This window comes from Pelophylax lessonae (assembly GCF_965119305.1).
Source record: "Pelophylax lessonae genome assembly, chromosome: 13".
In the NCBI taxonomy this organism is placed as follows: domain Eukaryota; kingdom Metazoa; phylum Chordata; class Amphibia; order Anura; family Ranidae; genus Pelophylax; species Pelophylax lessonae.
In genome coordinates this window covers 154,809,650-154,821,913 of record NC_138780.1, presented here as the reverse complement: position 1 = coordinate 154,821,913, position 12,264 = coordinate 154,809,650, and positions in this window count along the sequence as shown.

Sequence of the window (12,264 nt, the reverse complement as noted above, 5' to 3'; positions counted from 1 at the left end):
CCAAAATTGTGTTGCAGGGGATGCCAGAAATCTAACTTGTATCTTAGTGCAGACTTCTGGGAAAATCAGTGAGCCAATCACACAAGCAGGAAATTACATTTCTGGGGGGGGGGGGGGGGGGGTGGTGGTCAGTATACATTATGTGTACAGAATACCTCCAGGTGGCCATATTGCATTGGCAGAAAATGTGATTGCCGATTGGGAAGGGTCATTTTTAATAACCAATTACAATATGAAAAGGGGGGTTACACATGTGCTATCAACTTGGTAGTATAGGTACAGGAGAAATTACAATATGACTTGTGTCACAATTGTATACGCTATATTTTTTTTTTCCCACAAAAGTGGCGTTACCCTTAAGACAGAATACAAGTACCAATATTTTGGCAAGCTGCTGGATTAAATCACACCGGATTCTTTACAAATCACACTGAAACTGGGCTGCACATATGTGAACAATCTGCGGACTTGAAGGTACACGTACTCATGCAAATGCTTAGTATTGGCACCACGCTACTTGGAACAGGGTTTTGTAATACTTCCATCACCCCAGGGGTGGGGTAAGAGCATAGTTAAGCCTGGTACACACTAGCGTGTTTGTTTTTGTCTTTCCTGATTCAACCCAGTGGGCTGACCAAAAAAACCTAAGAGCTCTGGAGGAGCCGCTGTACTATCTGCTGTTAATACAGCTATCTCCCAGCTGAGCTATTGTGTTGTGACAGAGGGATAGTTCCCACCCCCCCCCACAACACACTGGTCAGTGCTCTGAGCCGTTAGCTGACCTTTTTTCGGCCATGCCCCTTTTTCTCAAAGTCGTCTTCCAGGACAGCCCATGAGACGTTAGGCTCCTCCCCCAGGGACAGGAAACACATTCCAAAATTAAAATAAAAGGCGGTCCCTTAGTCCTCACCTTCAGTATTTTTGTTTCCTCCGGACAGGGGGTAACATGTTCCTGGAACTGAAGCTCCCGGTCTCCTGGACTGTCCATGGAAAGACTTGGAAAGATGCATCTCCTCGGCCCATAGCGGTACCCCTTAGTGCCGCAATAGGGGCTGACCGCTGTCTCCTGTTCTCCTAGCCTCTCGGCAGGACTACGGATGCTGTCTGGTGGAGCGTTGGGGAGTTCACTCCGTTGGTCGGCCGGTTCCTTGGAGCAGCAGTGCTGTGTACCCGTGAACCGCTAACTTCGGAAGAAATTTTGAAGTTGGCGCCAAAGACGGAGGGGGCGGAACTCAGCGTATCCACTCTGGCCTCACGGGAAGTGACAGTGTCACTTCCGGCGCAGTGACGGCATCCGCGGGCGCTGGAAACCCTCGTTCCAGTTTCCGAAGGCGCGAACAGAGAGTTCAAATGGGCGACCGATGTTAGGGGAAACAGCAGTTGCTGGGACCACCATACAGAGCGATGGACACCACGGCAGCAACCGCACAGGCGGCGGAAGTCGGCTCTGGCATCGGCACCTCTCAGGTAAGCAAGGGGGAACGACACCCTATTTGCAGGTACCTGTTAGGAACTCCGTTCCCCTTCCCCCCTCTCTTTTCTATTGTTAGGGGCAGGGGTTAAGCAGCACCGCTCCCTCTTTTCTATCCACAAGGTGGAGGGGGAAAAATGGGAGGTGGGAGGAGGACAAGTATCTCTAATTAAATTCCCTTGACTTTTATCTTCCAGGCCAAGGCTCAGGACAATAACCCACCTCAGCCCCCCAAAAAGAAATGTGCTGTATGCGGAGAAAAATTGAGTTCCTCTTGGAACAAAGCAGTGTGCCGGGCATGCATAGCTAAACTGGTCAGAGACGATTCTGCAGTCTCTACCCAGAAAATGCTGTCCTCAGTGAGAGATGAGCTAAAAAGTACATTTAGTTCATTCAGGACTCTCATTGAAAAGATGCAGGCACCAGCCCAGCCTTCCACCCCAGCTCAGGCTCCACCATCCCTAATTGACCCATTGGTTTTGGAGGAGGAAGTTTCTTCTTCCCACTCTTCTGCAGAGGGATCAGGATCAGGAGAGGAACCAAAAAGCAATGTTTCCCATGATAGCTCCAACTTTAAACTGAGCCTGGAGGATGTAGATGATCTACTCAAAGCGGTTTATACCACTCTAGAGATTGAGGAGGAAGAAGTGCATCTCTCTAAGCATGACTTAATGTACGCTAGTCATAAAAAGCATGCTAGAGTGTTCCCTGTGCATAGCTCACTATTGGATGTGATTAAACAGGAATGGAATTCTCCTGATAAAAAGCCTTTTTTTCCAAGAAACTTAAAAAGAAGGTATCCATTTGACGAAAGTGTGGAACAGCCCTGGAACAAAATCCCTAAGCTGGATGCCTCTCTTGCCAGAATCTCCAAAGGAACTGACTTGGCATTTGAGGATTCAGGAGCACTAAAAGACCCTATGGATAAGAGAACAGATATCTCTTTACGTAGGGTCTGGGAAGCCTCCATTATGAGCTTAAAGCCAGCCCTGGCATCCACCTGCATAGCCAGACACCTGGAGCTGTGGCTATCTCAAATCCAAACACACTTGACTGCAGGAACATCGAGGGAACAGATTAATAAATCCTTTCCACTCTTATTCCAGGCAATAGGATTCCTGGCGGATTCTTCAGCTGAAGCTGTAAGAATGGCAGCAAGGACCTCAGCTTTAGCTAATACGGCCAGAAGAAGCCTATGGCTCAAGACATGGTCGGGAGATATTACTTCTAAATCTCGCCTTTGTGGTCTTCCCTTCACAGGCGACCACCTTTTTGGCCCAGGCCTAACAGAAGCCCTGGAGCGTACAGCGGATAAAAAGAAGGGATTCCCAGATAAGAAAAAATTCCCCTATGCTCAGAGGAATTTTCGTGGCAGGGGCAAACAGCAGAAGTCTTTTGAAACTCAGCAAAATTTCAAAAAACATTGGACGGGGCATAAAGGGGAGGGGTAACATCCTGTTTAACCCTCCTAAACGCCCCAACCAGCCCCAATGACTCCCTTCTCAGAGTGGGAGGAAGATTAGGGGCCTTCCTCCCACTGTGGAAGAAGATTACTTCCAGCCCTTTTATTCTGGACCTAGTAGGCCAAGGACACAGGCTGGAGTTCTGTCTTCAACCTCCAGAAAGGATCCTGATCACACATCTTCCCAGGGATCCAGTCAAGGCCTCCGCCTTGAGTCTTCAGTTAGGGGACCTATTAGATCAAAAAGTAATTATCCCAGTCCCCAGAGAAGAACAAGGAACAGGGTTTTATTCTCACATCTTTGTGATTCAAAAACCCTCAGGAAGTCATCGACTGATCCTGAACTTACGCAATCTGAACCTTTCAATAGCATACAAACGCTTTCGCATGGAATCAATATACTCCATAGGGAACCTACTGTTCCCAGGGTGTTTCATGGCAACCCTAGATTTGAAAGATGCGTATTTTCACATCCCCATACACACATCCTATCAGAAATTCCTGAGGCTAGCAGTAAAGATAGGACCGGAAGTCAAGCACTTCCAGTTCAGGGCACTGCCCTTCGGGCTGTCCTCAGCCCCACGGATTTTTACCAAAGTCCTAGGGGAAGCACTAGCCCCTCTAAGGCTAAAAGCTATCATGATCACCCCCTACCTGGACGACATCTTGGTAGTGGCAGAATCATACCAGAAACTGGAAGCCGACCTCCTCATAGTTCAGGAATTCTTAACTTCCCTAGGCTGGATAATCAACAGACAAAAGTCTTGCCTGGTACCCTCACAAAGAGTGACCTACCTGGGTTACGAAATCTCCTCACGGGATCAGATGATCTTCCTCCCTCAGTGCAAGATGGAGAAAATGAACCTGATGGTTGCCTCTTTACAGACCAACTTATGGGTCTCTCTGAGGGATGTCACGAGAGTGATAGGCTTGATGACCTCCTGTTTCCCAGCAGTCCCCTGGGCAAGGTTCCAACAACGTCCACTCCAAAAATTCTTTCTACAGAATTGGGATGGGCAGTCAAGTTCCTTGCAACAAAAAGTAAGGATTCCCACCAAGATAAAAAGGACTCTTTGGTGGTGGAGATCCTCTCTTCACCTATCAAGAGGGCTAAACTGGACCATCCAGGTATCACAGAGGATTACCACGGATGCAAGCGCTTCCGGATGGGGAGCATATCTGCAGGACAGATGGGCGCAGGGTACATGGTCCCCAGCACAAAGGAAGTCTTCATCAAACCAAAAAGAACTTATGGCGGTCCAAAAGGCCTTGGAGTTTTTTCAGGTAGAGGTAGAAGGGAGCCATCTACAGATCAGGTCAGACAATATAGCAACGGTAGCGTACCTGAACAAGCAGGAAGGTACTCGAAGTCTGGGCCTACAAACCATTGCACAGAAAATCTTTGTCTGGGCCGAGCGGAACCTAACATCCATTTCGGCCATTCACCTAAAAGGGACGCAGAATTATCTGGCAGACCATCTCAGCCGCCACCAGATGAACCAGGACAATTGGTCCCTCAACCCAGAGGTGTTTCTCAAAATCACAACCTCATGGGGCCTACCGGTAGTGGATCTATTTGCCTCCCAGGCAAACAGGAAAACAGAAAAATTCTTTTCCATAACTCAAGGGGATCAGGCGTTAGGCATAGACGCTTTCGCCCACCCCTGGAAAGTCAGACTCTGTTACGCATTTCCTCCGATCAGATTGATCCCACAGGTTCTTCAGAAATTCATCCTAGAAGACACAGAGATGATACTGATAACCCCATACTGGCCCAAAAGGCCATGGTTTGCACGCCTTCAGGCGTTGGCAGCGCAACCTCCAATGACCTTACCTTGGAGACCAGATCTCTTAACACAAGGTCCGGTGGTCCATCCATTTCTCAGGACCCTAAACCTGACGGCCTGGTATCTGAGGAACAAATACTAGGCTCTCAGGGGTTCTCAGACAGAGTCATCAAAACATTGACCAGCTGTCGAAAGCCGGTCACTAGAAAAATGTATGCTAAAATCTGGAAGAAATTTCATTTTTGGATGTTGGAGAATCAGAGACATTCCCCAGATATACCAACTATCTTGGATTTTTTTCAGGAAGGCTTAGACAAAGGTCTCTCCTTAGGGACTTTAAAGGTACAGGCTGCCGCCCTTAGTGTCTTTCTTCAGTTTTCCCTTAGAGAAGACCCAAATGTGAATGCCTTTTTCAGAGCAATTGCCCGGACAAAGCCAACCGTGCTTAAAACGTGTCCAGCTTGGAATCTATCCCTGGTACTCCAGGCCTTGGTTACCAGTCCGTTTGAACCCTTGGTAGACCTATCAGTAAAAATGCTCACCCTAAAAACCTTATTTTTAGTAGCTATAACTTCAGCTAGAAGAGTTAGCGAATTACAGGCTCTCTCAATCAGAGAACCTTTTCTTATGATTTTTGATGACAGGATTGTGCTAAAAACAGATCCAGGATTTTTGCCAAAAAGGGTCTCTTCTTTTCATAGGACTCAGGACATAGTCCTTCCTTCCTTTTGCAATTTCCCAAACAACAATAAAGAGAAAGAATTTAGCTGTTTGGATGTCAGAAGATCCCTCTTGAGATACCTGGAGGTGACTAAAACCTTCAGGAAGACTGATACTTTGTTTTTACAATTTTCCGGCTCCCATAAAGGGGAAAAAGCTTCTAAGGCAACCTTAGCTAGATGGATCAAACAGGCTATCACAGAAGCCTATATAGTGAAAAAGGTGGCTCCACCTTTCATTACTGCACACTCTACTAGAGCATTGTCCACGTCTTGGGCTGAAAGGGCCGGTGCCTCACCAGACCAAATCTGTAAGGCAGCTACCTGGTCTAACTTTTCGACCTTTGTTAGACATTATCGCCTGGACCTCCTCTCTTCTCAGGAACAGGCGTTTGGTCGAAAGGTGCTCCAGGCAGTTGTCCCTCCCTAGACTGGTAAGTGCTTGCTCATCGTCTCATGGGCTGTCCTGGAAGACGACTTTGAGAAAAGCTGGGTTATACTTACTGATAACTCCTTTTCTAATAGTCTTCCAGGACAGCCGGATTCCCACCCGAACTATCTGGTATTATGTATAATGTATGATATGTGTCTATATATCTATGTATATGTTTTACAGGGTGTCCTGTGGTTCTCATGAAATACTGAAGGTGAGGACTAAGGGACCGCCTTTTATTTTAATTTTGGAATGTGTTTCCTGTCCCTGGGGGAGGAGCCTAACGTCTCATGGGCTGTCCTGGAAGACTATTAGAAAAGGAGTTATCAGTAAGTATAACCCAGCTTTTTTTTGACAAGCTGGCCAGATGGGCCAAATATTGGCCGATGCCACCCGATAGTACGTGGCTTAAGGCTGCAAAACAAATTGGAGTTGTTTTTTACAAAAATAAAAACCTTTTCAACCCCAGCATAGTAAACCACCCTTGATGAGAGGAAGGTGGAGGAAAAAAAACCCTTATAGAAGCCTGGTCCTATTTACTCTGAAGAGCAGGGTTCATACGGTCATGAAAAACCTGGAGAAGTCATGGGATTTTAAAATGGCACTTTCCAGGCCTGGAAAAGTGTTGGAAAATTAACTTAACCCAAAAGTTTTGGAAAAGACATGGAAATTATTTGTTGCATATGCAGAAAAGAGAGAAAGGCGCCACTCAGTGGAGCATGTAAATAATTTTATTGACTCATATTATAATTAAGAAATTACATATAGGTGTAAGCGTCTATCATAGCTCGGCATCCTTCCGGGTCCCCTGTGTTTCCGTCCCAGGCTGGCCAGCAGCCGGGGGAGGGGAGAACCAATCAGGGGACTCAGTGTGATTGAGGCAGTGGTGAAGCGCATACCTCACTGGAGGGTGGCACGAACGTGATAACGCGCGGGGGGCGCTAACAGGTTTTGGAGCATGTGTGAACCAAAAGCATTCATCAAGGAGCGGTTCACACATGCTCCAAAACCGGTTACCGCCCCCCCCCCCCCCCCCCGTGTCATCACATTCGTGCAGCTCTCCAGTGAGGTATGTGCTTCACCGCTGCCTCGATCACACTGAGTCCCCTGATGGGTTCTCCCCTCTCCCGGCTGCTGGCCAGCCTGGGATGGAAACGCCACGGACCTGGAAGGGCCCAAGCTGTGATAGACGCTTACCTCCATGTAATTTCTTGATTATAATATGTCAATAAAATTATTTACATGCTCCACTGAGTGGTGCCTTTCTCTCTTTTCTGCCTGTTCGTGGGACTGTTGCTTTTGCCTAACAAAGAGCTGCCCTTGATGCAAGTGCCCCATTTGTGCATCTGTGCCATCCATACCAGTCAGGCTGCACCTTATCCATCATGACTGCCTGAACTGAAGCTTTATCCCCAAGCAGGAGCGCCCATCAAATCTTTTTCTTTCTCCAGTATATTCCAATATAGTTGATAATATTGGTTAAATTACTATAGTTAACTAAATATTTCATATTCTACTGTACATTACAAAGCTTGTCATTTATTTTAGTAAAAGTATCCTGGGTGTAACATGGATTTTCTTATTTAACATGTATACATAGACCTTTCATGAAACATTAGGTCTTGAATATTTACTTGAAGTCCTGGAAAAGTCATGAAATTTTATGGGTAAAAATGTGTATGAACCCTGGAAGAGGGAAATAATTCCTTCCTGACCCCAAGTCCCTTGGGTACTCATTGGATCAGTGGTTACATTTACTTGTATCTTGTGCATTTAGCAATACATCCTTCCTTATTAAAGCAATCTACTGAATTACCTAGAGAACTATCTCCTGGGAAGTTGGAGAAAAGTGGTTTATTCTTGGCATGTAGAAAGGCTTCTATTCATTAACAGACGCAGCTCCATATCTTGACTGTTGGGTTATGCTGCCTCCTACAGGAGTAGGACACTAGGCAAGAAAAAGCTTTACCACGCCTCTGGGGCAGTCCCTGCAGGCATACACTCACTCTGCTATAGCCCTCAGTTTGTTTCTGCCTAGTTTAGGAGTAGGACCTAGTTCCCAGCTGGGACTTAGGTCTTAGCTTGTGTGTGTTCTTTTTTTCAGACTGCTCCACTATGGTGGCTTCACTCATTAGCCCTACCCCAGGGGCAAGTCCTTCTTTCCGTTGTATTGGACAGTGGTAACCATGCACACCAGCCTATCCGGCTGGGGAAGTTCTGCGCCAAGGGGTCCTGGACAGTAGAAGAGTCCAAACTTCCGATAAATATTTTGGAGCTCAGAGTGATGAAGCTTTGCCTGAGCCACTAGACAAATCGTCCGCATTCAATGGCCGTGGCTTACATCAATCCTTGAAGGGGCACCAAGAGTGTTGAGGTGGCCAGGATCCTGGATTGGTTGGAAAAGTTCGTTCCAGCCCTCTCTGCTATGCACATCCCAGGTGGGGAGAACAGGCAGGTGGATTACCTGAGTCATCAGGTGTTGGATCAGCGGGAGTGGTCCCTACACCCGGAGGGGTTTCATCTCCTGTGTTGTCCGGTGGGGGGACACTCGACATCGACCTGTTTGCTTCTTGACTCAACAAGATGGTTCAGCGCTTCGTAGCCAGGTCTCGGGATCTTCTGGCCGATGCCACAGACGCACTGGTGGCTCCTTGGAGTCAGTATCAGCTGATTTAATGCATTCCCTCCGCTAAAACTTCTGCTGAGGCTTCTTCCCCGTGGAAGGGGTTCTGGTCATTCTCTGGTGGCCCCAGACTGGCCTTGGTACACAGTCCTGATAAGGTTGGTCGCCGATGCTCCCTGGAGACTTCCTCTCAAGGAAGATCTGCTGTCTCAAGGAGCAATCTTCCATCCAGCTTTACAGTCGCTGGCTTTAACGGCGTGGCTTTTGAAAGCTAGGTATTGAAGGATAGAGGTCTTTCTGATTCAGTGATTCCTACACTACTAAAGGACAGGAAGTCTACTTCCAGGAAGATCTATCATCCTACATGGAAATCATACATTTCATGGTGTGAATCCATTGAAGGTGCCACTTGTTCTCGGTGGCTAGGGTTTTGACTTTTCTTTGAAAATGTGTTCAACACCGGTTGGCTTTGGTCACTATCAAAGGCCAAGTGTCGGCTCTGGCTGTATTTTTCCAATGCCCTTTAGCCACACATGCCCTGATTCACACTTTTTATTCAGGGGGTTTGCCATATGGCTCCCCTGAGGCGATCCCCGCTACCTCTGTGGAATCTGAATTTGGTATTATCTGTTCTTCAAAAAACCTCCTTTTGAGAACATTGGGGAGATTTTGGTGGCTATTACTTCTGCCCATAGAATATCTGAATTGGCGGCGGCGTCCTGCTGCTCACCTTTATCTGGTGGTCCACAGAGATAAAGTGGTACCCTAATCAGTCGTTTCTTCGTAAGGTGACTTCTGATTTTCATTTGAATGAAGACATTGTGCTGCCTTCGCTTTGGGAAGCACTCAGCGCCCATCGGGCATCGGTGCTGCAAGTTTGCAAGGCGGCAACTTGGTCATCAGTGCACACATCCACAAAATTCTATAAAGTAGATGTGTTGGCATCTTCGGATGCCTCTTTTGGCCGCAAGGTTTTGCAGGCTGCTGTCTAAAAGATAATTTTTTTTTTTCTCTGGATGCGCTGCATGTTACCTGGTTGGCGAAGTACGTTCTTTTTGCGTTTTTCCCACCCCTCATGCAAATACTGCTTTGGGATGTCCCAATGGTCAAGAAGATATGGAGCGGCATCTGTCAATGAATGATAGAGATTTTTGACTTACTGTAAAATCCTTGTCTCAGAAGTTCATTGACAGACGCAGCACCCGCCCCTCTAATTGGAAGAAAAAAAATACCCATCCCACTCATAAACACTGCTTGCAACAAAACTGAGGGCTATAGCCGAGTGAGTGGGTGTATGCTTGCAGGGACTGCCCCATAGGCTGGTAAAGCTTTTTCCTGCCTTGTGCCCTACTCCTGTAGGGGGCAGCATAACTTAATGGTAAAGAAGATATGGACCTGCGTCTGTCAAACTTCAGAGAAAAGGATTTTACGGCAAGTCAAAAATCCAGTTTCCCTCCAGGCTTTACCAGGCTCAAAGCCCCCTTTGTCTTCTACCAGGACAATGGTGATGTCTGGGAGCACTGCCTGTGCCGAATACCCCTGATAACTTGTGTACCCACCCATTAACCTTAGAGATAGGGAGTCTGTGGAATTCAGGTGACCTACAGTACCCTGACCTCTGTCTGCTAGGACACCTTTTGGCATTAATTGGAATGCTGGTTGTAAACCAGCTCGTCTTGTTCAATGACAGTGCCTGACTTCCCAATGCTCTCCTGGTTGAAATTCCAACAGACCTTCCAAACTCCATAATCTTGTGAAAACTCATCCAAAGAGTGGAGGCTGTTTTGGCCACAAGGGGGAGTTGAGACTCCATATTACTGCCCAGAGATTTGGAATAGGATATTCCATAAGCTGATCTATGCCCACAAACTTTTTGGTCCCATTCACACTTGCTTTGGAAGTGCTGTAAAACCACAACGCATCTTTAGGTTCCATTTATTCTTAGTCATGCCGAATGCGGTGCAGTATTGCGCAACAGATATGTGCAAAATGGGCGAAGCTCGTCACCCAAATAGGACCAGGAGCTTCTTTTGGGTGACAACGTGTAAAGGTCAGTGGATTAAAGTGAACGGGCGGCACTGTGCATTACGTGTGAAAATTGCGTTTAAAAAAAAAAAAAAAAAAATCGCTGGTTCTGCTACAAGAGATGTAAGTGGGAGCTAAAGTGTCAGCTTACAGCAAACTTTGCTCCTTGCTGAAGTTCTGCAATGTGTTCAGAGGAAAACACATTCACAGCAGATGTAAATGTGCATGTGATACAGATAGCAATATCCTTTCCTATGTTACTAAAAAAAAAAAAAGGGTGTCTGCTGCCATAGAAGACTTGTTTGGTGTGTAGTTCTCTTTTTTGCGTAGGGTGATTTATGATGTGTTCACTTCCTCCTGCATTGTATCTATGGAATCTGCTTTGTGTGGGAACAATGGCCAGTTTGAGTAGAATGTCTCATTGAGACCTGACTATACGCAATTCATGAATAAACCTCATTAACATGCACAATTCATGCTGCACTCTGCTGAGGGAGTGGAGAAAACAATGTGATGTCGGCTCATTTACCCGCAACTGGCAGTGTTTTCCCACCGCTGGAAAGTGTATGCGAGGGCACCGCCATGTGCCTTGGGGGCTGAGGAAGAGTTGAAGAAATTATTTCCCAGTGCTGAACTGTTTGATAAAAAGTCTTAAAAGCTGCATTGCACCCAGACTTCAAGGCACCCTTAACTTTTTTTTTTTCTTAAATCAAGCTCCAACTAAGAACACAGTGTGTGTCAGTAGCGTTCTCTGCCACCACATCATCCCCCTCCCACCACTATAGCGTCTTCTTGCCCCTTTGCTCATGCCCCTCCACTCCCCAATAGCCGTATCCTCTCCCTCCATCAACATCAGCCCCACTCCACCGTAGTGTACCCCCCACCCCCACAAAAAAGTTCCCCAACATCAAAGCAGCACCCCCACTCTGTAGTGTCCTCTGCCCCTTGGCACCACCCTCCTCCCTCACTATAGTGCCCTGGGCCCCCCACAGTAGTGTCCTATTCCCCTACACCATCCCCCATCCACAAACAGGAATATGTAGGTAGCATTCTTCTATCTGTTGTAAGTAGCACAGCAGAGCGTTAGGTGAGGCAGCACAGTACTGGATGGAGGGCGGGAGCTGACAGTGTTTTTATATCAATAAGCTGGTGATTGGTGTAAAAATGGAAACTAATGCAGGCACCACATCTAAGGAAAAGTAAGCTGCAATATATTTTTTTTTTTCTTGGGCTATGCTTTAAATATTAAAGCAGAATTAACCACTTGCCGCCTGCCCACCCACCATCAAATGATGGTGGAGCTGCTCTCATTCTGGGATGACTGCTCTCGCAGGGGGCGCGCAGCCACGCTGTGCTCCTAGTACACAGTGCAAGCCCGATCCTGGCAAAGAGCCAATGACGCGGCTCTTTACCCATGTGATCGGCTGTGTCCAATCAGTCGGTCACATGTAAACTCGAAAGTGACGTTTATCAACGCTCCTCTCCTCACACTGTTAGAGTGTGTGGTGAGGAGACTCGATCAGCAGCTCTTCTTCGAAGGGGACACCAGGACAGGTAATCAGGGAACTGATCATCAGTGCCCTGATTACAGTAGAGCCCCAGCGGTGCCCATCAGTGACCCCAATCAGTGGCAATTAGTGATGCCAGTCAGTGCCACCTATCGGTGTGGCATAGTAGTGCCTTCTCACTGCCTTCAGTGCTGCCTCATCAGCGCACATGAGTGAATGAGAAAAAATTACTTATT